Consider the following 24,469-nt stretch of genomic DNA (forward strand, 5'->3'; position numbering starts at 1 on the left):
AGAACACCTGCACAAGTATTATAAATAAATAGTCCTTCTTAAAGGACTGGCTTGTATTAATTTTTACTTTTTACAAGTTTTTAAAAAGGGTTAGTCATGTTGTATGACTGATCGCTTATAAGTGTAAGATCTTTTTAAAAGATCACTCGTAAAGACATGTTTAGTCCATTTTAATACGAGAATTATAAGGGACTGTGCGCAGCCAGTCATTCTTGCCAACCTTTGTAATTTTTTTTTACAAGTATTTGTTCATTACGTGTGTTGTTTTGCTGTATTACAAGTGTTGCATTTTTTACCGAGCAGTAATGTTCGTACAGGTCATGGTCAAAGAAAGTGACCAAGGACCTAAAGCTCCTCAGTCACTTGGGGGGCATATAAGGTACATCGATAGCAAAGCATACCAAGAGGTGTGTAAACACATGAACAAATTAAGTGAAAGCATGCTACGGTACTTAGAGTATTTTTCAAATTTTATATTTTGTTAAATCAAGCCAAAGTACTATGCTAAGTTCGGTCATGCGAACAGATGTTATAATAAAGTAGAAATATTATAATATCAAAGGAATTCTTTTACACCGTAAGCAGTACTGCTTGGATGTAATTGTTCAAATGTAAAAGTAAAATAAGCTGCTTATGCAGCAAAACCAAAGAAAAATCATAGTCTTTACATCACGACCCGTAGGTCGTGTAATTAAAGAAAAGTAAAAGAAAAAAAATCTAAGGAGCTTGAGGAGCAGGAGGATCTGTTGGAGCATTTTGATCGACCACGTCCCTTCCAGCTTCTCCTCCCTCCACTTTGGTGGCTGGCTGAATGCTTGGGAAAGCAGGGACCCTAGCTCTCTCTTCCGCAGCTAACCAAGCAGTGCAGCGGGCTAGCTCGACCTACCTAGCATCTTCTGGGAGGTAACTGAAATCGGCACTTTGGTTGTGTTTCCAAAAATTGTAGAAACACCAAAGTGTCGCGTTCTTATACCTCTCTAGATCCTTGGCATTGGTGAGCTTCAGCTGTTCTACCTGGCTTTTAAGAACAGCGATGGTCGCGTCCTTAGCGAGATGCTCCTCCCTAAGTTTCTTGACTTCATGCCATTGGATTCGGCTGGACTCCAGGTAGTCATCCCTCTGCTTCCTGAGAGTTTCCTGAGAAGCTTGCTTCTCTGCCAGTTCTGCCACCAAGGCATCCTTCTGCTGGGTAACCACCTCCAATTCCCCAGCATGCCTAGCCTCTGCGGCCTGAAGCTCCTCGATGACCTTCGCCCGAGACTGCTCGATGCAAGCGCTAGCGCGAGTACGAGCTGCAGTCATTGTCAGCATGGCCTGCAGTTAAAGAGTAAGAGTTAGGCTATATTCAAGAAGGAAAGATAAGAGCCAAGATCGCAAAAAGAAAAAGAGTACTTACACTGGCCACTTCGTTAAGAGCCCTGTTGAGGATCTGATCGACCCCTATGTTCTCAGCCTTAGCCATTGCCTCCCTGCAACGATCATGCTTCAGGATATGAGCAAGGCGATCTTTAGCTGATCGCAGGGAACGACTCGAGAGTTTGGCCCCAGGGATTTCGGCTTGCTAGGCCTGTTCTATTTTAGCCGCAAGCGAAGGGTTCGTGGCGGCAGGCAGGACCTCCTTCTCAGCAGGAGCAGGTGGTTGAGCAGAAGGTTGGCCAAAGGGCCCATCCTTGGAAGGATCAGCTGCTCGACCCTTCTTGGTCGAGGGTGCTTGGCTAGATTCGCTGTCGTGTCTCCTGGCCGATTTCTTCCGTCGAACCAGGGGAACCTCCTCCTCCTCCTCCTGAGTCTGGTATAGGTCGAAAACATTGGGGGAGGCCATTTCTGCAGAAGAAGATAATCATTGCAGATAGTAAGACAAAAATAGATGACAAATTATAGTACATCAAAGAAGAAGTAAGGAAAAATCACAAAGTCCAATACCCGAGCTACTACTACTTGTCGCTACACTACTGACTCTACTAGTCATACACACACTCTCTGGCATGAAAAAGTCTGGCCCTAGATTTGGAGTATACGTAAAATTGCCATCCCCGTCAAATAAGTGACAGGGAATTGGCAAGCTATTTAAAAGTGAAATAATAGTACGGTTTTCGTCTGAAGACTCATCCAATTCTACGACAACTTCTGTTGCCTTTTGTTTCCCCTTCCCTTGGGGGGCAGAAGGTCTTTCTGCTTGGGGGGCACTAGTTGGTTCCCTGATCGTAACCCCAGTCGGTCTCCTTTGAGGAGGAGACGCTGGGGGTTGCTGCTCGGGATGCCCCTCGGCAGTGGTGTCTGCCACCACGGGTTCCCTCGTTTCTTGACGAGGAGTCAGGAGGCCAGACAGCCTCAGGTTTTCATTAGTGACCAGAGACTTAACGCTTTTTTCAGCGTCAACCATCCAGGCCAATGTGTTGGACCTCAACACCATGTCTGGTGTTGGGTTGGGACGTAGCCATGGTCCTGAAAGGCACAAGATACTTTAGAGAAGTACAAAAAAAATTTTGCTAAAAAAAAGTAGCGACCAGTGAAAAAGGACATGTACCTCCTCGAGCGAAGGCCAAGTTGTTTGTAGTCATGTCTGGCGTAAGGAAATACTCCTGATTGTATTTCCCCATGTTGGAGATATGGGTAGTGTCGCTCAGGAACGTGCGGGTTGTTTCCTGGTGACAAAAGTGAAAAAAGCACGTCCCGTACTGTTGATGGTTGGACTTAAGGTCAAAAAGGAAGTTGACCTCGTGGGGAGTAGGCTCTGGCCATTTTTTGAGTTTGTAAAGGATATAGAGTGCAGCAAGCATTATATATCCATTTGGAGTAATTTGAAAGGGGGCAACACCGAAGTAGTTTGCCACCCCCTGATAGAACGGATGTAGAGGAAGGGTAGCCCCCTCCTCTATGTGGTACCTCGACCAGGCGTTGTAGACGCCCCCAGGAAAATTTCCCCTCTGGTCAGCAGCATGGATCTTGAGATTGACCCCAATGAGAGGATACTTCCTAAGGTAATTGGCAAGCATCCGGGGAGTCATCTGGCTGGTGGGAGAAAGATACCACTCGACATCAGGGAGGTTTGAATGCCGAGGGCAAGCCCTGACCTGAATGCGAGGGTCCAGGGCAATGTTTTCTCGACCACTGGTCGAGGGAACCCTAGCCTGCGAATCAGGTTGGGCAGGAGGATTTGGATTGTTTTCAGGGTTTGGTTTCTTTTTGCCTGGAGACTTAGAGCAGGGCATTTTAGGTGGTGATGGTTGAGGTCTAGAGGAAGCAGGTCTTGAGAATGGGATCTCGTGAACACGCTGAGCCGGCTGTTCATCGCCTTCGAGCAGTTGTGCAAGAAGATCGTCATCGATTGGTCGCTCACCTCCCCACAAATCTGGCATTAAAATCTGCGAACAGAGAAATGGGGAGGTGAGGATGGAGAATCTAGAAAGTTTGTTAGAATAACGCTGGTCGTGTATAAAAGTCAAACTTTTATACAACAACATTCTAACAAAAAACTAATTTTTTCACACGAACATTTTGAAAAGCAGATCAAAAAAGTGAAAGTAAAAAGTTTTTGAAAAAGCTTTTTCAACTCCTTTAAGGGCGGGAAAAACTCAGTTTTTCAACTAGCATAAAAATCGAATTTTTACTTCGGTTTTACGTCCTAAATTTATGATCTCGGCTATCAAACTAACTCAAATGGCAAAGAAACATCATCCTATCTACTATCACCCGATAAAACCCCTACTTTCATGCATCTCAACCCAGAAACACAGACAACACCAGAACTTAACAATTAACCCACATAGGCATGCACGGCAAAAATAAAAGAGCATAAAGGTTCTGAAACTTACCAAAGCAAAGATCATGGAGGTTTGAAAGAGCTTCAAGCGAAGATGAACAGACGGCTGGTTCTTGAAACGCTGAAAGATGGTCTTCAAAGAGAATGAAGGTTCTGATTTTAGGGTTTCTTGAAGGAGAATTAACTTGCGTAAAAAGGAAAAGAAGACTATGAGAAAGCTATATATATTTTTTGTCTGTGGCATGAAAGAGGAAGTAATCATCAATTTTCTCTTTTCCAAGCATGGGGAAGGGTGATAGCCGTCAATAGGTTACTTGGGAATCGAAAAGCCGTGATTGGACAGGGGTAGGTTACTTTTCCCAAGGATGCACGAACTCCTCTGACAGATCTGGTGGGGTAATCGAAGGGTCGTTTCCTTAAAGTTTATTTATTGTTGGTCGTAATAAATAAACTTGGGGGGCAAATGTTATCCAAAAAACAAGCACGGATGACGTGGCAGATGATTTTGAACACGTGGCTGACACCTGGCGGAGTTCTGTTAGAGTATCGACCAGTAAGACATTACAAGCGCGACAGTTGAATTTTCTCATGACTAGCATGGTCATACATTCCGCATATTTCAAGATGATCTTGTGAAGATCATAATCAATTTCGAGATTGTCTCAAATGATTCCTGATTATCCGATTAATTAGGAGAGAATATCTGTAACAAATTCATGTAATCCTCCTTGAGCCTATAAATAGAGAAAGATAGCTCAAGGAAGGGACTTTTGGCTTTTGCTTAATTAAAATTACATACTTACGAGAGAATTAGAGCTATTGTATTACGATTGTACTGTTTATCTCTCTTAGGTTTGTGAAACTCGAAGAACCCTAGTTCTTTGATCACCCCTTTGAGATCTCATATTAATAATAGCTTAAGTGGACGTAGGTCATTACCAGTTCTTAGGGCTGAACCACTATAATTTCTTGCGTCCTTTACTGTGTTTTTCCATTATATTCATTCCAACACATCTATCCACATCAAGCTTTTTGACTCCGTGTCAGTTGACCAAAACAAGGGTCAACAGTGTCGTTTGGGGCAAAGTATTGAACAAAAACAGATCAAACAAAATGAAAATTGCCTTTATCCAATATTAGGTAACGCAAATGGAAAAAGGCAAGGGGAAATTGTAGGGGAATGATTTTTCCCAATAAACAAGGAGATATAAATCATGGAAAATGTGTTGTTTTATTAAAAGAGGAAGAGCTCGGAATAAGCTCACTACATAATAGAGCTCATTATGGGCACATTGATGGGCAGAGCTCAGAAGTAAACTCATAAAAGAACAGAGCCCAGAATAAACTCATCAAAGAAAAGAGCTGGTAAGAGCTTATTCATGGAGTAGAATCTGACAGAGCTTGTTTTGATTGATGAGCTCTGAGCTCGATATGATTGAATAGATTAATGAGCTTAGAGCTCAATGTGATTGCACAAACTGGTGAGCTATGAGCTCAATATGATTGAATAGATTGATGAGCTCCGAGGTCAATATAATTGCACAATTGATGAGCTCCTAGCACAATATGATTGAATATATTGATGAGCTCTCAACTCAGTATGATTGAAAAATTGGTTAGCTCTGAGCTCAATATGATAGAATAAGATTGATGAGCTCTAAGCTCAATATGATTGAATAGATTGATGAGCTCTGAGCTCAATGTGATTGCACATGTCGATGAGCTCTTAGCTCATTGTGATAGAATAGACCAGCGAGCATCTGAGCTCATAACGTGAAGAAGAGAAAAGTGGAGGAAGAAAATTAGTAAATCAAGACACGTGGACCAATCCTAATAAGCTTCTTTAACTTTTTCTTTGTTATTTTTTCTATAAATAGAAGAAGAACGACTGAATTTTGCGACATGGAACTTGAGTAAAGTAGAAGTTTGAATAGATTGAGGATTGAGAGGGAAACATTGTGCTAACTTAAGCATAGGGGTATGTTTTGCAGGTACACCCCTAATGTTCTCTCTACTCATTCCATTGAAGAACACATTTATGCCATATTGGCCTTGTCAATGGAATGTGTAAGTTATTGGTATCATAAACAATGGAACAATCTCATATTCCTAAACGCGTGACCCAAATACTCACATATACAAAAATAGTACGAAACAATTATCATATTTTTGTAATATCTATATCTATATCTATCTATATATTTATGTAAAGGAAAGTCACAAGGAGATGATATGACACTCTAAAATTGCTCTAAATCACTCATTATTTTTTCTCTTTTTTCCACATTTATTTATTCTTCTTTAAAAAATTTATGACAAAAAGAAAAAATATCTATCTAATATTTTTAAAATAATAATAATAATAACAAAAACAATAATAATAATAATAATAATATGGATATTTGCAGCAAAACCCCCTTTTCTTTTTGAGTTGACTCACAAATAACTCCAATAAAAAATTTTGACGGCAGTACCCCTTACTATTACATTTTTCTTGCAGCCATCCACTTTGGACCGTTAAGTGGCAACGAGTAAAGACCAGAGTCTTTGTGGCATAGATTCATTTGTCCACGTGGTTGCTAACATGGACTTACTTAATGACATGGATTTTTTTTCTTTATAATTATACCAAAAAATTAATAATATAAATTAGAAACAACATATTAACAAATTCAAGAACAATAACCCAGGAAAAAGAAAAACAAATCTAGATGAACAAATTTCTATCTCAAACTTAATCCAAATAAACATTTCATACTAGTCTTTCCTTAATTTTTTCATGTATCATACACAAGTAGATGACTTTCAATGTATACCATGCATATTTCCTCACACGCATGAATATTAAACTATGTTAACACTGCAAGATATCTCAAAAAGTATTTTCAAGAAAGTTTTGTGCACCTAACAAATGTAGAGAGAACTCACCGATTGGGACCTACAAATTAAAGAAGAAATATAAGCGTCAAAGTGATGTTCCTGGTATACGTATATTTATTTATGGTTGATTTATAGATTTTGATATTTTTCTCTCATTTTATATTTTTTTTAAGCTTGTGACAAAACGATATTACTAGTAGTATTGTTTGGATTTGTGATTTGTTTTCATTATAGTAAATAAATATTTTCTAGATTGTAATTTAGCGGACATTCCAGCAGCGAAAAAAGATGCGATACGGAGATTGATGTGAAGGACGCAAAATCCTTTTTAGTAACAAGGAACATATTATGAATTAAAAAGAATATTATTATGACAATTGATGTTAATACTGTTTGTTATCTTAATTTTTTCACTTCTCTTTCCTTTGAAATGTCATTATACATTTTATTTATTTATTGAAAGGAGAGAGAAACAAATAATTGATTAATTAGATACTTTTAATATAATTTTTCAGGTACACCCCTAATGTTCTCTCTACTCATTCCATTGAAGAACACATTTATGCCATATTGGCCTTGTCAATGGAATGTGTAAGTTATTGGTATCATAAACAATGGAACAATCTCATATTCCTAAACGCGTGACCCAAATACTCACATATACAAAAATAGTACGAAACAATTATCATATTTTTGTAATATATATCTATCTATATATTTATGTAAAGGAAAGTCACAAGGAGATGATATGACACTTTAAAATTGCTCTAAATCACTCATTATTTTTTCTCTTTTTTCCACATTTATTTATTCTTCTTTAAAAAATTTATGAAAAAAAGCAAAAATATCTATCTAATATTTTTAAAATAATAATAATAATAACAAAAACAATAATAATAATAATAATAATAATAATAATAATATGGATATTTGCAGCAAAACCCCCTTTTCTTTTTGAGTTGACTCACAAATAACTCCAATAAAAAATTTTGACGGCAGTACCCCTTACTATTACATTTTTCTTGTAGCCATCCACTTTGGACCGTTAAGTGGCAACGAGTAAAGACCAGAGTCTTTGTGGCATAGATTCATTTGTCCACGTGGTTGCTAACATGGACTTACTTAATGACATGGATTTTTTTTCTTTATAATTATACCAAAAAATTAATAATATAAATTAGAAACAACATATTAACAAATTCAAGAACAATAACCCAGGAAAAAGAAAAACAAATCTAGATGAACAAATTTCTATCTCAAACTTAATCCAAATAAACATTTCATACTAGTCTTTCCTTAATTTTTTCATGTATCATACACAAGTAGATGACTTTCAATGTATACCATGCATATTTCCTCACACGCATGAATATTAAACTATGTTAACACTGCAAGATATCTCAAAAAGTATTTTCAAGAAAGTTTTGTGCACCTAACAAATGTAGAGAGAACTCACCGATTGGGACCTACAAATTAAAGAAGAAATATAAGCGTCAAAGTGATGTTCCTGGTATACGTATATTTATTTATGGTTGATTTATAGATTTTGATATTTTTCTCTCATTTTATATTTTTTTTAAGCTTGTGACAAAACGATATTACTAGTAGTATTGTTTGGATTTGTGATTTGTTTTCATTATAGTAAATAAATATTTTCTAGATTGTAATTTAGCGGACATTCCAGCAGCGAAAAAAGATGCGATACGGAGATTGATGTGAAGGACGCAAAATCTTTTTTAGTAACAAGAAACATATTATGAATTAAAAAGAATATTATTATGACAATTGATGTTAATACTGTTTGTTAGCTTAATTTTTTCACTTCTCTTTCCTTTGAAATGTCATTATACATTTTATTTATTTATTGAAAGGAGAGAGAAACAAATAATTGATTAATTAGATACTTTTAATATAATTTTACTATTAAAGTAAAACATTAAAAAAATGGATGAATCACAAAAGGAATAAATTTCTCACTCACATTATACAAATTATAAAATTAATCAAACAAACATAAAATTACCTTATATATATTTAAAATTATTATAAAAAATATTGCGCGAACCGTGCTTATATTTTCTAATTTGTGTATCTATATATTTATATCAAGGAGATGATGTAGCACTCTAAAATTACTCTAAATCACTCTATCTATTTTCTCATTTTTTTTCTTCAATTTTTTCTTAAAAAAATATATAATAATAATAATTAACTCTATTTACATATAAATATATATTTTAATGACTTAAAAATTAAGATACAACACAATTAGGGGAAATATATTTTTATTATACTTTTTTTAAAAGGCTATTTAGGATTTTTATCCCTCGAACTATTACCACTACCGTATCATACCCCCTAATTTTTTCAAGCCGTTAAAAATTCCCCCCGAAATATTCACAGTAATGTAAAGAAGGACTTCCGTTAACTTTTAACACATGTGGCTAACAGAAGGCTGACATGACTCTTTATATGCTGATGTGTCTTGGCCATGTCAGCACCATGTGTGTAATTTTAAAATTAAAAAAATCTATAATCATATTAAAAATTAATAAATTAAACACTAAAAAATAGAATTAATAAATTAAACCATTTTTTATACATTAAAAAAAATAAAAAACATATTTAAAAACAATAAAATTACACATATGGCGCTGACATAGCCAAGACACATCAGCATGTAAAGAGCCATGTCAGCATTCTGTGTTGAAAGTTAACGGAAGTCCTTCTTTACATTACTGTGAATATTTCGGGGGGAATTTTTAACGACCTGAAAAAATTAGGGGGAGCGATACGGTACTGGTAATAGTTCGGGGGGTAAAAATCCTAAATAGCCTTTTTAAAATATATATAATAATAATAATTAACTCTATTTTAAATAAATATATATTTAAATGACTTAAGAATTAAACGACAACACAATTAGGAGAGCCCCAAGAAGATGGTGTAGCACTCTGAAATTGCTTTAAATCACTCTATCTATTTTCTTATTTTTTTATTCAACTTTTCAAAAAAAAATCTATATATATCTATATAAATCAGAGCATCAAGAAGATAATGTGACACTCTAAAATTGCTCTAAATCACTCTATCTATTTTCTTATTTTTTTCTCATTTTTTATTCAACTTTTTCTTAAAAAAATATTTTTATTCTACTTTTTTTTAAGAAAAATATAATAATATTAGTAATTAATTCTATTTATACATAATTACATATTTAAATGACTTAAAAATAAACTACAACACAATTAGGGAAATATATATATAATAATAATAGTACTTAACTTTATCTATATATAAATAAATATATATTTAAATGACTTAAAAATTAAACTACAACACAATTAAGAGAGTCGGAGATAACGTGACACTCTAAAATTATTCTAAATCACTCATCTATCTTCTTATTTTTTCTCATTTTTTTATTCAACTTTTTCTAAAAAAATATATATTTATTCTACTTCTTTTTAAAATATATAATAATAATAGTAATTAACTCTATTTTATTTTAGTATCTAAATATCTATAATAATATTCATATATATATTTAAATAACTTAAAAATTAAACTACAACACAATTATGATTATTAATTAATTTTTTTATCTATCTATTTAAAAATAAAAAATAAAAAAACGCTTTTAAATTTTTAATTATTAATCATTAATTAATGAAAATATTAAAAGATCTATCTAATTTGAATTCCAATTCGACTATATATTTAAAACTATTTTTTTATTTTACTTTATCTATTTTCTAATTTTTTAACATTTAAAAAAATTATAATCTATATATTTATATAAAGGAGAGCTTCAAAAAGATAATAAGCTTGTTTGTGATAACTTTTACTTTTATTTTTTACTATAAGTAGAAGTGAAGCAAAAGTAATAACTTTTTTATAGGATTGTTTGGATAGTATATTTTAAAAGTATTTTTGATATCAAAAGAACTTTTTAACATGTTTGGCATGTACAGTTTAGCAGCTATATTTATAAACAAATACATAATTTATCGTTAAATTATTTTTCACTTTATATTAGATTAGCTATAAATTAATATTCACATTAAATTATGTTAATTATATACACAATAATTTTTTTCTTCCTAAAATTATATTTTTTTCTATAAAAATTATAATTATCTAAAAAAATATATGAAAAATAAAAACAACATTACAAATAAATTCTATATATTCATACAAACTAATACAAATTAATAGAGTTTTAAAAAATATATATATATATATATATCTAACCATAAGCTCTATTGCAATTCTATCACGAACAACTCTCATTTCACTCTCATCCATTCCTAAGTTAATTGGTTCACTATTACTATTTGATAGACTATCTTTATTTTCATCACAAGAAGAAAATTCCAAATCAAGAATTGCCTCTCTCTTTATGAAATTATGTAATGTCATTGAAGCTGTAACAATAGCTACTTGGTCATCAAACTTATAATTAGGCATTTGTTGTAAAATTCCCCCGTCGTGCCTTCCAAACTCAAACATTTCGCTCAATAACATTGCCCAATGATGAACGAGTATAGTTAAATACTTCTCGTTGACCTCTGGGTTGACCACCTTGTTTAAATTGAAGAAGATGATATCATTCTCTTTTGAATATAGTTAAATAACCTTTCATATTTGGATATCTTACATCGACTAAGTAATACTTATCCGCAACACCAATTCCCCAATAATTAAAAATATCATTTAAAGTAAAAATAATAATTATAACTTTATAGGTACAACCTCAAATTGAATATCACATACCATTTGGTGGTTTATGAAATTTTAACTCATCATTGTTTAATGCTTCTAAAAATATACGTGTGTCGTGTACAGTTCCTTCCCAACTAGGGCAAACAAATGTAAATAATATATCGAATCCACATGTAGTCATAATATTTTGAGTTGGATAACCTTTCGTGCCAATAAATGGAATTTATTTATCAACTAGAAGTGATGCATGAACATGTGTTCCATCTATAACTCCAATATAATCCTACCATTAAGAAAATAATATACATAAATAAAATAAAAAATAAATATACCTACTTTTATAATAAAATCTTAAGAAGGCATAAAACAATTACCTTAAAATATGGCCAATATCTAGGATTGCTTCGTATGTATTTTGGAACATCGTCAAAATTTCAGGTGCTCTAATTTCATCCATGGCGAGTATAGTCATTTTTTCCAATACATTGTCAAAGTGTCTACTAACAGTTTCTTCTAAATGTTAGAATTTTTCTTGAATCATTTTGTTTCTTGCGCACCATGACCTAAAGTCATTAAAAACATACCAACAGATTCTTTTAGTTGCAATCCTTTAGTAGAAGTTAATCCATAACTTCTTAATCTATCTCATAATTTACAAAATACATGTTTCTCCATTTGAAACATCTTATGACAACACTGACCATTTCTTTCAAGTACCTCCATAATAAACCTCCAACCTGTATAAGGAGAATGCCTACAAGGTTCTTTGATTACAAAATTCATATAATGATATATTGTTGTTCTTGCATAAATAAGAAGGAGTTCATCAAGTTCTAAATCATCTCTAATAGCTTGTTGTATGTATTCACCATTTATATTATCTGAGTCACTATCCATTTTGTAATTTTAATAATAATAAAATAAGTTTAAATATATTCTCTAATCAGTAGAATGAACGAAATTGTAAATATATATAACTATAATATTTTAAATGCATAAATATATTGTCTACTAAATATCAATAACTAAACACTCCAAAAATTCAAAAAAAATCTACAATACCAAAATATTAACAACAGCACAAAAACTACACTCCAAAAAATACTACAATATTTATATATATAAAAAAATAGCGAATAGTAAAATATTTTGATATTTAGTTCTATATCAAAGTATCAAATTTATTTGTTGAACTCCTTCTCCTTCAACCATTCAATTTGATATTCCAGCTCTTTTAGAGCGACCAAATTTTCTCGACTTGCTTTCTTTGTGAATAATTTGATGCCTAGTTTGAAAAAGGACTCATAGGTTTGCAACCAGGAAGTGTAGCTAAGCTGTTAAGAACTTCTTGAACACTACAACCTGATGGATCAATACGTATATATGAACTCCTATTTTTTAATTGCCTCACAAATCTCATGAAGTTGTTTGGATAATTTTGATGTTGTAGAGTTATTTCTTTTCCTTTTTGAAACGTTTCCTCATCGTTTGAATTAGTTTTTTCTCTTCATGTATACAATTATCTTTATTGTAACAACCAATGTTATTATTTTCTCCTTAATTATGACTATATGATAGTTTTTATTATAGTTTAGTTTGAGTGGTGGAAATTAAAAAGATTGCTTTAAGTTTAAAATTATTTATTTTATGGCATGATCTTGTGACTTACAGAAAATTATAATTTAGATAAATTATAATTATTATAGCTAGTAATTTATGGGATACTTTTAGTGTATAGTTCTAAGTTTTTTTTTACTAGATTAGGATATAGTTTTATTAAAGAATAATGCACACATATTATTTGGTGGTCTAAGAAGTACACATATGGCATTAAATTTAGTCCCAATTATTTAAATATAAATTGTATAGCCCACTTTCCCTAGGGAAATTTGATAAATCATGCTTACATTAGCTTAATATTTAAAATTTGAACCAAAGTTAACCACCATATGATACAAATGCTCATCTTTCATTTAATACCAAAAATACCCTCATACATTTCCTCTCTATTCTCCCTCTTCCTCTCTACCTTTCATTTAATAGCTTAATAATTAAAATTTGAACCAAAGTTAACCACCATTTAGAATGTTGTTTAGATGTTGGATCTGTAGTTTGTTGGTATTTTTTGCTGTTTTTTTAGTGAAAATCGTGTTCTGTGAAAACCTGCGTTTTTTTTGGTTCCTTGAGTTTTTTTCGAAATGCCCGATAGTGTCCGATAGAGGTCCGATTCGGGCACGATAGTTATTGAGTTTCAAGGTTAGGGATAAAGGTCCGATGACAACCCGATGGTTGCCCGATAGTCAAGGTTAGGGATGGTGGTACGACGGTATTACGTTAGTGGGTACGATAGTGTGCAATACTGTAGTTATTTCCATAATGGGTACGATGATGGTACGATATTAGCACGATAGGTGTACGATAGAATTTGTTAAGTAGTTACTATAACATCGTAATTTTAGAATTTGTAGTGGGACGATATAGGTACGATGGTAGTACGATAATAGTTAGTTTCAAATTGTTAACTTACTTTGTCAATGGTACGATGATGGTACGACAGTGGGATGCTAGTGGGTACGATGGTGTATAATACTGTAGTTTTTGCCATAAATGTACGATGATGGTACAACATTAGCACGATAGGGCAATTATCGGGTAACCAAAACTATCGAGCAACCATCGGGTTTCCATCGGACCTTCATCCCTAACCTTGAAACTCAACAACTATCGTGCCCGAATCGGGCCTCTATCGGACACTATCGGGCATTTCGAAAAAAACTCAAGGAACCCAAAAAAAACGCAGATTTTCACAGAACACAATTTTCACCCAAAAAACTACAAAAAATACCAACAAACTACAAATCCAATATCTAAACAGCATTCTAAATAGTGGTTAACTTTGGTTCAAATTTTAATTATTAAGCTATTAAATAAAAGGTAGAGAGAAAGATGGAGAATAGAGAGGAAAGGTATGGGGGTATTTTTGGTATTAAATGAAAGATGAGCATTTGTTTCATATGGTAGTTAACTTTGGTTCAAATTTTAAATATTACGCTAATGTAAGCATGATTTATCAAATTTCCCTTCCCCTTTCCCTATGGTATTATTAGGGGAAGCTTTTGTGATTTAATTTATTAAGTAATAAGAGTTATTTTGAAGAACCAAGTAAGACATAGCATGGTTATAGGCGTGTAGCATAGAAATAGGCTAGATTTTTTGCTCATTTTGAATTTACATGATAGGTGTCACACTAACCTTGAACTAACTAACTAAGTTGGTGATAGTTGAAGCTTTGTGAAAACATTTGAATTTAAAGGTACATAGGTGTAGGCGTGAGCATGAATTTGGATAAACAAGTGAGGAATTTTGACTTCTTTGGTTACATGTGAGTGTGTGTGTCATCAAGAGAATGTTTGTAACACTTTGAATGGGTAATATAGGCTGGCCAAAACTGCCTAATAGACGAATGAGTTTGATTTTGAAAACTAGTTGAACTAGTATGGAGACAATCAAGGGGAAATGTTAAGGTGTAGAGCCTATAAATAGAGTCATTACCATCTCACTTTTTCACACTCATAAAGCTCTCAAGCCTCTCTCATTTTCAAAATTCTATAGTCCCCAAAAGATCTCTTCTTTTTGCCCACAAACACCTCATAGCCGAAATACTAAGACCTTTTAAACCACTTTATAGCCAAAAATATTCCAAGTATTAAAGCTCTTGGTGTTGTGTTGGAGATAGGCATTATAGAATGCTCAAGATTTTGATCATTTGATTCTAGGGTAAAGGTACGATTTTATAAGGTTTCAAATTCTTGGAATTATAGTTTTATTGTAAGGTTCTAAATTTAATTATTTTATGTTATATATAAGGTTTTGGGAGATTCTCTATAACAAAAGAAAACTCTTCTTTTCTTCTCATTTCCACACTCAAGGCACGGAAAATAAGATAGTTTAGATTATGACCTGGTTTGTGATATGTATGACCCTAAAATTTCAGGTACAATAAGAAGATAAATTTGACTGGACCTAAGGTGTTCAGAAATGTATGATGGACCTAAGTTGATGTCCAGTAGGCTCGGTTGGCAAAATTGTATGACGAACTTATGTCTGGGGCTTAATTGTCACCCTTGTATAAGCACTTATCTTTTTCTTATACCTGTCTTGCTATTATGACCTATGTTATGACCTAGAATATATTATGATCTTGTATGATTATTATTAAATAGCATTGTTATGAACATTTGTATGATTTGTGATATGTCTGTTATGATTACTTGTTATATGATATTTTTTTGTATTTTCCTTACTGGGTTTAGAAGTCCACTCCTTATTATGTTAGTGTGCAGACAATTGAGGATAGAAATGTCGGTGGCGAGTGGGACTTGAGAGCTTAGTGATGTTTTCGTGGGGACCATATAGTCGATGAATGATCAACGGGCCTATGATTTTATTTACAAAGCATTTTGTTTTAAAGTTTTTCTTTTTATTCTAATGTTGCTCATTTTATTTTGCTAAAGAATATTATTTTATTTTTGTAAAGACATTGGATCCCTTTGCTTATTCTAATTTTCTTAAATAAAAAAATAATATTTATGTTTATGATCAAACACTGTGTTCTCGATAATATCATGAGAAATTAGGGTGTTACATTTATCCTCTTGATCTTCTTTAGAATTTACACTCATTCCTCCATCGTTTTCAATGTCAACATGAGATGATTCTGTGTATAAAGAAGGCAATGAACCTGAGGTTGGTGCCCAAGCTCTAGTTCCTGTAGCTCCTGTAGCTTGTTGTAACATCTCGAAATAATTTATCTAGCTTGAGTGCATGTTCTAGATCTTTGAGTCTTAATTTTGCAACGTCTGGATGTTTCTGTTTGTATTATTGTAGAGTTAGACGAGAAAAAAATATAAGGTTGTTTTATAAATCATAGTGAAAGAATTACTCTTAATAAATACCCTTTTAAATTTTCTTCCCACAATTCATTTGAACCATCTACAGTTTGTCTTTCCATATCCCAACCAATTCCAGTCTCTCCTCTGAGCAAAGAATCTCAAAGTTGCCACACTTTCTTTATATTATCCCAATGATTCTTTAGCTTTTTGCTATCATAGTTTCAATTTGTTGCATTTCAAAAGTTCACAATAAAGTTTTTCCAACATATTTTGCTCAAAGTTCCTACACATCTATTACCAACTCTCATTTGTTCTACAACTAAATTATCCCAAATCTCATGTGTGTGTGGATCCCATACAACATTTTGTTTTCCTTGTGTTCCCACCCTTTCTATTCTAATTTTCAAAACAATTACCCAAATAAGAATTTAAATATAAATAATATATATACATCATTTTTACAATATTGTGCATAATAATAATAATAAAATCTTTTTGAACTTATAAATTTATTCTAATAATAAAATTTATCAATTCTAGCATATTAAATTTTAACATGAAAAAAAATTATTATTTTAACATAATATATTCATAAAAAGAAACTCAAAAACTAAAACTAATATAACACTTGGAAAGTCAATCGCATCAAGGAAAAACAAAATTATATCTTATATATATATATCTACTATATATATTAAGGGAAATTTGACTTTTTATGCTTAATAGTGTAGTGTAATACAAAATAATGCTAGGCATTTTTAACATTACAAAATAATGCCAAAATTTTTGATAGTACCCAAAATACCCCTGTCACAATTCCCCCCAATCCCAGTTTTGATTCTCCCTCTCTCTCTCAAACTCTCGGTCACAAACTCCCAACCCCCCGACCATTGAACTACCCAAATCTCCCCATCGGTTTCTCAAGCTTTCTCAAGCTTTCTCTCTCTCTCAAGCTTTCTCTCTCAAACTCTCGGTTCGAGTCCCCGTCGCGGCCCCCGTCGAAGTCGCGTTGCCCCCCGTCGAAGCCGCGCTGCCCCCCGTCGAGCCCCCGTCACAGCCCCCGTCGAAACCCCGCGCCTCCGTCTTGCCTCTCGCCGTCTGTCATCCAAAACCCACGGTTCAAGTTTCTCCATACCCAAAACAAAGGTAAGCTTATTGTTTGTGTTTGTGTGTATGTGTATGGATTAGTGTGGAATTGTTTGTGTATGGATTAGTGTGGGATTGTTTGTGTGTATGGATTAATCTGGTTTGTTTTGGGTATGGAATAGTGTGGGTATGTTTTAGTGAAGCCTGGGATTTTTGTGGGTCTGTAAGGTTGCTCGATGGGAGGTTCGATGCATGCTTGATGGGGGTTCGATGCATGCTCGATGGGGGTTCGATAGGTTAAGACATTAAGGGTTCCAAGTTTAGGTTCGATGCTCGATGGGGGTTCGATGCATGCTCGATGGGGGTTCGATGCATGCTCGATGGGGGTTCGATAGGTTAAGCCGTTAAGGGTTCCAAGTTTAGGTTCGATGCTCGATGGGGGGGTTCGATGCATGCTCGATGGGGGTTCGATAGGTTAAGCCGTTAAGGGTTCCAAGTTTAGGTTCGATGCTCGATGGGGGATCGATGCATGCTCGATGGGTTGTGTATTTTTTGGGTTCGATTCATGCTCGATGGGGTTCGATGCATGCTCGATGGGTTTGGTATTTGTTGGGTTCGATGCTTGTCGATGTTGGTTCGATAGGATAGGCCTTAGGGGTTCGATGGGGTAGGCCCATTATGGGTTCCGGGTTTAAAACTAAGAAATTAGATGCATGCTCGATGGGGGTTCGATGCATGCTCGATGGATTGGGTCTTATGTTGGGTTCGATGGTGGTTCGATGCATGCTCTAGGGGTTCGATAGGGGGTTCGATGGGTACTCGGGTTGGGGTTCGATGGGTGTTCGAGATGGGTTCGATGGTTGCATGTATGTTTATTTATGGATTTTTCATGCGACTTTATTTAACTGTATTATTGTTATCTTTATTTTTTGCAGATGCCGAAGTATCTTTTACCCTTGACAGATCACTTTCCTGGACGAGTCACATATAGGGGCAATGGTTACTTTAAAACAATCAAGGACAAGTTTGAGGAGCTCGGGTTGATAGAAAGGGTGAAGGAATCCCCATTCAAACAATTTTTCATGGCTGAGAAATTGGACTTCTCTGCATCTCTCATGCATCAATTAATGTTGCGCAAGATCCAGTGCTTCAAAGAGGATGAGTTGCATTTACATTTGGGATCTAGACCCTGCAGATTTGGTAGAGGCGAGTTTGCTTTGGTTACGGGTTTGAACTTCAGTTCCGGGCCATCTGAGACTGATTTGAAGAAACACTTGACTAGTGACCGCTTAATCAAGGAGTACTTTAATGATGAAGAAACAGTGAAGTTAATGCATTTGGAGGCTGCTTTAAAAAACTGCACTATAGTTGAAGATGCCTACAAGTTGGGCCTATGTTTCTTTGTTGAGGGGGTTTTACTTGCACGAGAGGGCAAGTTAAATGTCTGGATAGATTCGCTGAAGATGGTGGAGGACACTGAGTACTTCTTTACTTACCCATGGGGGAAGGTGTCTTTTAACAAGCTTATGGATTCATGTAAGAAAGACATGCATCATCAGAAAAGGAACTATGAGAAGAAAAAGGAAGTTAAGGGGAAACAGAAAGAAGCAAAATACAGTTTGTATGGTTATGTCCCTGCATTGCAGTATTGGGCATATGAAGCCATCCAGCAGTTTGCACGTGAGTATGGTATTAACCATGGAAACCAGTTTCCGAGGATGCTTAGTTGGTCGAGCAATAAGGAGCGTCCTATTTCGAAGGCCGACCTTGCACCGATGTTCAAGAAGACGAGTGTAAGTTCTGCTATATTATGTCAAAATAGAGTATTCTTTGGTGGTTTCAAACTGACTTAATGCTTTGTATTTGATGCAGTTGATTGTGTTGTCCATGTTGAAGCCCCGGCCTTCGGAGATAGATTATTATAGCGCTCTGACGGAGGGTGATGCTCCCTTGTATCCCGGGTTGGGCCAAGAAGAAGAGGTAGAAACTCCCACTGATTTTGAGAAGGTGGCGGAGATAGCTGCTGAGGTTGCGAAGGCAGCAAATATTTTTGTTGATGGCCCTGATGATGAGGATACCCCAGCCCCCATCGACCCCACACCCTCGGCCCCAGCCTCATCGGTACACCCCAGTCCTGATCAACCTGATTTACGGGAGGTGTTGGAGAGGTTGGAGCGAGTCGAGAGTCGTCAGGATACCATCCTAGAGAACCAGGCGGTCATCATGGATGTTGTCAATAAGATCTTGACATTCGTACAAGATCTTCCAAATGATTCTGATTCTGATTCCGACTCACTTGACCTCCCAGATGATTTTGTCTCACATGACATAGGCACTCCTCCCCCGATAGTACTCACAGCAAATCCTGAGACCCCAGGTGTTGCTATTATAGAACCTGGGGATGTTGCTGGTGTAGAGTTTCAATTGGCCAAGAGGAAAAGACGCAAACCTAAGAAATTTGAAGACTACACCGACCCAACCAGAAAGAAAGCTCGTTTGGATGCGATTGATGACGTGCCATTAGTCCTCGACCCTCTAAAGAAGCCACTTGCTACACAGTACAGAACGGTCGGCAAGTGGTTGCTTGGAGATATTCCGAACAAGACGAAGAGGGATGTCCAATCTGGTGTGTATGGTCCGAGTTGGTTTCTGACGATGAAGACACCACAGTTTTGGATCGATGATGGGGTAAGTAATTTTATTAAATTTATTAATATTTGTTATCTGGTATAAGCAGTGGGTTCAATAAGGGTTTCGATAGGCTGATTAATTACTTTCCAATCAATTTTGCAGCATATTGATGCGGCCATGCATATGCTACGTAGGCGTCGACAGTTCTATCCCGGGGCGTATCGGCAAGATGGTGTTGTGATGAATATTATGTTCTCACAAGTGGTACCGGCTCGTTATGATGCATATCAGACTGCCAAGGAAGCGGATAAGAAAAGGTTTTTGTGGGATTCAGATGTGATATCAATGATTACGGGAATTGACAATCAATTTCTGGCATCGTGGAAGGGAGTAGACACTGTATATTGGTGCCAGAACTACCTTCAAGCGCATTGGTTTGCAGTTGAAGCCTCCATTTCTACTTGGACTCTGAATGTTTATGATTCGGACGTGACCGTGATAAGTGATAAACAACTGCAATCTTTTATGAAGTCATGGTCTACTTTGTTCCCATCGTTGTTATTACAGTCACAACTTTTCAAGGACGACCCTCGGTTGACGATTCCACCTGGAGCTAAAAGATGCAAAGAGTTCAATGTGGACCGCATGCCAGTTGATTCAGTACCCCAAACCAAAGTCAGGTAAACAAAAGTCTAGTTTTTATTCAAGTTTTTTAAATTAAATTCCATGTTGATTTTGTTACTAATGCAATTTATGTTTGGTTACAGTGGAGATTGTGGTGTGTACGCCATCAAGCACATCGAACACTTATTGGGTAGGCTACCACTTGACACGATTTGCGATGACAACATGGAGTTGTTCAGAAACAAATGGACAGTTGACTTATGGTATCAGAATGTTAGACATTGAACATTCTCATGTTATATTTATTTGCTTAAAATGTAGATTTTTAAGAAATTTTTTTGAGTCGAGTATCTTTTTATTAACGACAATTAACAACCAAAATTCATTAACGACAATAAAAAAAGAAAACGAAAAATAACCTTCAACTTCAAGTTTAAATAAAATACAACAAAAAATAAACTCAAAGCCGAGCTTTGCATGAGGATTTGTTGTGGCCACAACCACCACATCTACTACACTTACGCATTGTAACTGGTTTTTCCCCGCCAGATGGCCAACGATTTGTCCTTGGTCTTCCTAGCTTTGGTTTTTTTGGGCGACCAACTTGTTGTTTCTCTATGGGTACACCAACTACCATATTCTTAATGTCATCTGGAAGTATCCAGTCATCCTCGTTCCCAGTTGGGTAAATGGTTTCTTTGTACGAATTCCTCCATGACTCAATGGTGTAAAACGGTGAACACAAGGAGTAAAGGTTCACTCCACGCTCTATAGCTGCTGCAGCTGCATGGGGACAAGGTGTGCCTATGAGCTGGAATACCCCACATGAGCATGATTTCGTCATCAAATTCACCTCAGCATCGCTGTCTGCACCAGTTACATGAAACTCGAATTGACCAAGGGCATAGACATTCATGAACCTTCCTTTGCCAACATTGTTCGATACATCTGCCTCCATCAGGGTGGATAATTTGGTGGTAGTCTTCTCTGTCACACTACGTCGTTCAGAAAACCAAGACTGTAGTGTGAACCGAATGAATTCTAAAAAAATTGTAACTGGAAAGGTTCTTGCATCCTTGGTCTTGTTGTTGAAGCTTTCAGCGTAGTTGCTAGTCATTATATTGTATCGTTTTCCAGGAAAGAAAGGACGAGACCACTTATCGAAACCAATTCCCTCCAAATAGGCAGCTATAGGAGGATCCATTCGCTTAATATTTTCATAATGCTTTAGAAATTCCGTCTTCTTCCATGCATAGGCTGCTGCCCACATCTCACTGTGACAGTGATCAGTCTTGAACTTGGCTTTCACATTCATACTGATGTGATGGTAGCATGCGCCGTGGTAGGCATCAGGAAAGACAACCTCTAGAGCATGAATAATACTCGCATGCCTATCTGACACGAAAGCCAAGTCATCAACGTCCCCAATGGCTTCCTTCAACTTCGTCATGAAATATTTCCACGAGTTGTGGTTCTCACTATCCACCAACCCGAAGGCAATTGGATATAAATGACTATTCGCATCCAAAGCAACGGCACATAGCATGTGGCCACCGTACTTATTCTTCAAGAACGTGCCATCCACACATATCACAGGACGACAAAATCTGAATCCTCTCCTACAAACTCCAAGGGCAAAGAAGCAATATAGGAAACGACCATCTTCAGTGACAAAATCAGTAATTGTACCTGGATTCTTTTGCTGCAACATGTGCAAGTAGGATGGCAACTTGCAATACGAATCCTCATATGTCCCCCTAACATACGTAAGTGCCTTCTCTCTACATCTCCATGCCTTTTCATAACTCATATCAATACCAAAATTTTTCTTCATATCCTCCTTTATGTTGTTTGCCATGTAACTGGTCCCATCAACTACGTATTTGTTCTTTATGAGGTGTCCAACGACCCACGGTGCAGCTTGACGATGACCTTTTTGTCGCACTTCTAGTGAGCATGTGTGTACGCTCTTGTATACCGTGATCTCAAACATGGGGGACATTGGTTGTTTTTTCCCTCTCAATCTCCAACAACAGTCAGGATCTTTGCATGTGATATACCACACGTCAGTACCAGACTTTTTCACCATATACTCAAAGTTATTCTTCATTGCAAATAGAGCAGCTTTGGTTTTTAAATCATTCTTGTCCTCAAAAGTCTTCCCAACATATATTTCTCCCATTGGTCCACCAGATGATGAGGAATGGGTTTTAGCAGATGCCTCAATATCTTCTTTTGTAAACATTGGGGCACTCCATCTGGTGTGATCTTCTCTTGATACAATTGTCTCCCTCCACCCAGTGTTATCTTCTGTCCTAGCAGGTTGATTACTGCTTCGAGCAGGTGCTCGGCGTACTTGAGTTGGGAGAGGTGCCTGTGCAAGAGGCAGTCCTGACTCTTCTTCTACTTGTTGGGCTTGGGAAATGTTTAACTCCTCATTTGAAACATCTGCACTATAATACGAGTCATCCTCGGAACCATCATCATTATCTTCAAAGCAATTACCAACTGGATCATCATTCACATAGGGATCGTACTCATATGCCTCAAGCACACCTGTGGGACCTCCTTGTGGTATATCAAGCTGAATAGTAGCCATCGGATCAGTAACTGGAACAAAAGTGCCCACCTCGCTAAGATGCTTGTAACTGCTACCTACAAGAGATGGATCGATACTAGTCGTGTCTTTTTTGTTCACACTAGGAGAAGGATATGATATGAAATTCTTCTTAAGTGGAGTCACACATAAGACTACCCGTTCATTCAAGCTTATTCCTAAGAATACACGAACTTGGCGATCATTCTTCAATTGAACCGGTGCAAATGGTTGCTCGCCGCATACGTATGGCACCTCGAGTTTCAATTCATACACCTCTCTATCCACCTGAAATGTCTCGTGCAGTATGTCAAGTAGTTGCAAGTAAGTGACATCATTCTCTACTGGTATCACTTCACCTTCAGCATCCTTAAAATACCATTTCCTACCATGCATTTCCCAAACACCGTTGTAAGAAACAAATACGTAAACAGTAGAACCTGAAATAAAAAAACACAAACACAAATGGTATTTTAATGATGTTGAAAAACATGACCATCGAGCTTGCATCGAGTAGCTACCGAGTAACCATCGAGCACAACATGCAACGTAAAAAAATATGTGCAATCGAGCTTGCATCGAGCATCTATCGAGCATGCATGAAAAGTGAGAATGCACATTACCATCGAGTACCCATCGAGTAGGTATCGAGTACCCATCGAGTACAACATGCAACGTAAAAAATGATGTACCATCGAGCTTGCATCGAGCAGGCATCGAGCATTTATCGAGCATGCATGAAAAAGTGAGAATGCACATTACCATCGAGTACCCATCGAGTAGGTATCGAGTACCCATCGAGTACAACATGCAACGTAAAAAATGATGTGCCATCGAGCTTGCATCGAGCAGGCATCGAGCATTTATCGAGCATGCATGAAAAAGTGAGAATGAACATTACCATCGAGTACCCATCGAGTAGGTATCGAGTACCCATCGAGCAGAACATGCAACGCTAAAATTGGTGTGTCATCAAGCCTGCATCGAGCAGGCATCGAGCATCTATCGAGCATGCATGAAAAAGTGAGAATGAACATTACCATCGAGTACCCATCGAGTAGGTATCGAGTACCCATCGAGCAGAACATGCAACGCTAAAATTGGTGTGTCATCGAGCCTGCATCGAGCAGGCATCGAGCACCCATCGAGCACAACACTAACCCAGAAAATTCCCAGAAAACGCAGATCGACAAAAAACCAGAAAAAACCCAAAAAAATGTACAAATATTGCTTAGATCTATACGAAATGCTCAAAAAGTTTAAAGGAAACAT

General features: G+C 36.0%; 1 long non-coding RNA gene across 1 annotated transcript; it reads left to right on the forward strand.

The window, feature by feature from the left end:
* Positions 1-20,617: 20,617 nt before the first annotated feature.
* Positions 20,618-20,963, forward strand: LOC133777555 (uncharacterized). The gene is made up of 2 exons (XR_009868638.1): positions 20,618-20,657; positions 20,745-20,963. It is a non-coding gene; the product is annotated as an uncharacterized LOC133777555 (long non-coding RNA).
* The last annotated feature ends 3,506 nt before the right edge of the window (positions 20,964-24,469 follow it).

Source organism: Humulus lupulus, chromosome 5, assembly GCF_963169125.1.
Source record: "Humulus lupulus chromosome 5, drHumLupu1.1, whole genome shotgun sequence".
Taxonomy (NCBI): domain Eukaryota; kingdom Viridiplantae; phylum Streptophyta; class Magnoliopsida; order Rosales; family Cannabaceae; genus Humulus; species Humulus lupulus.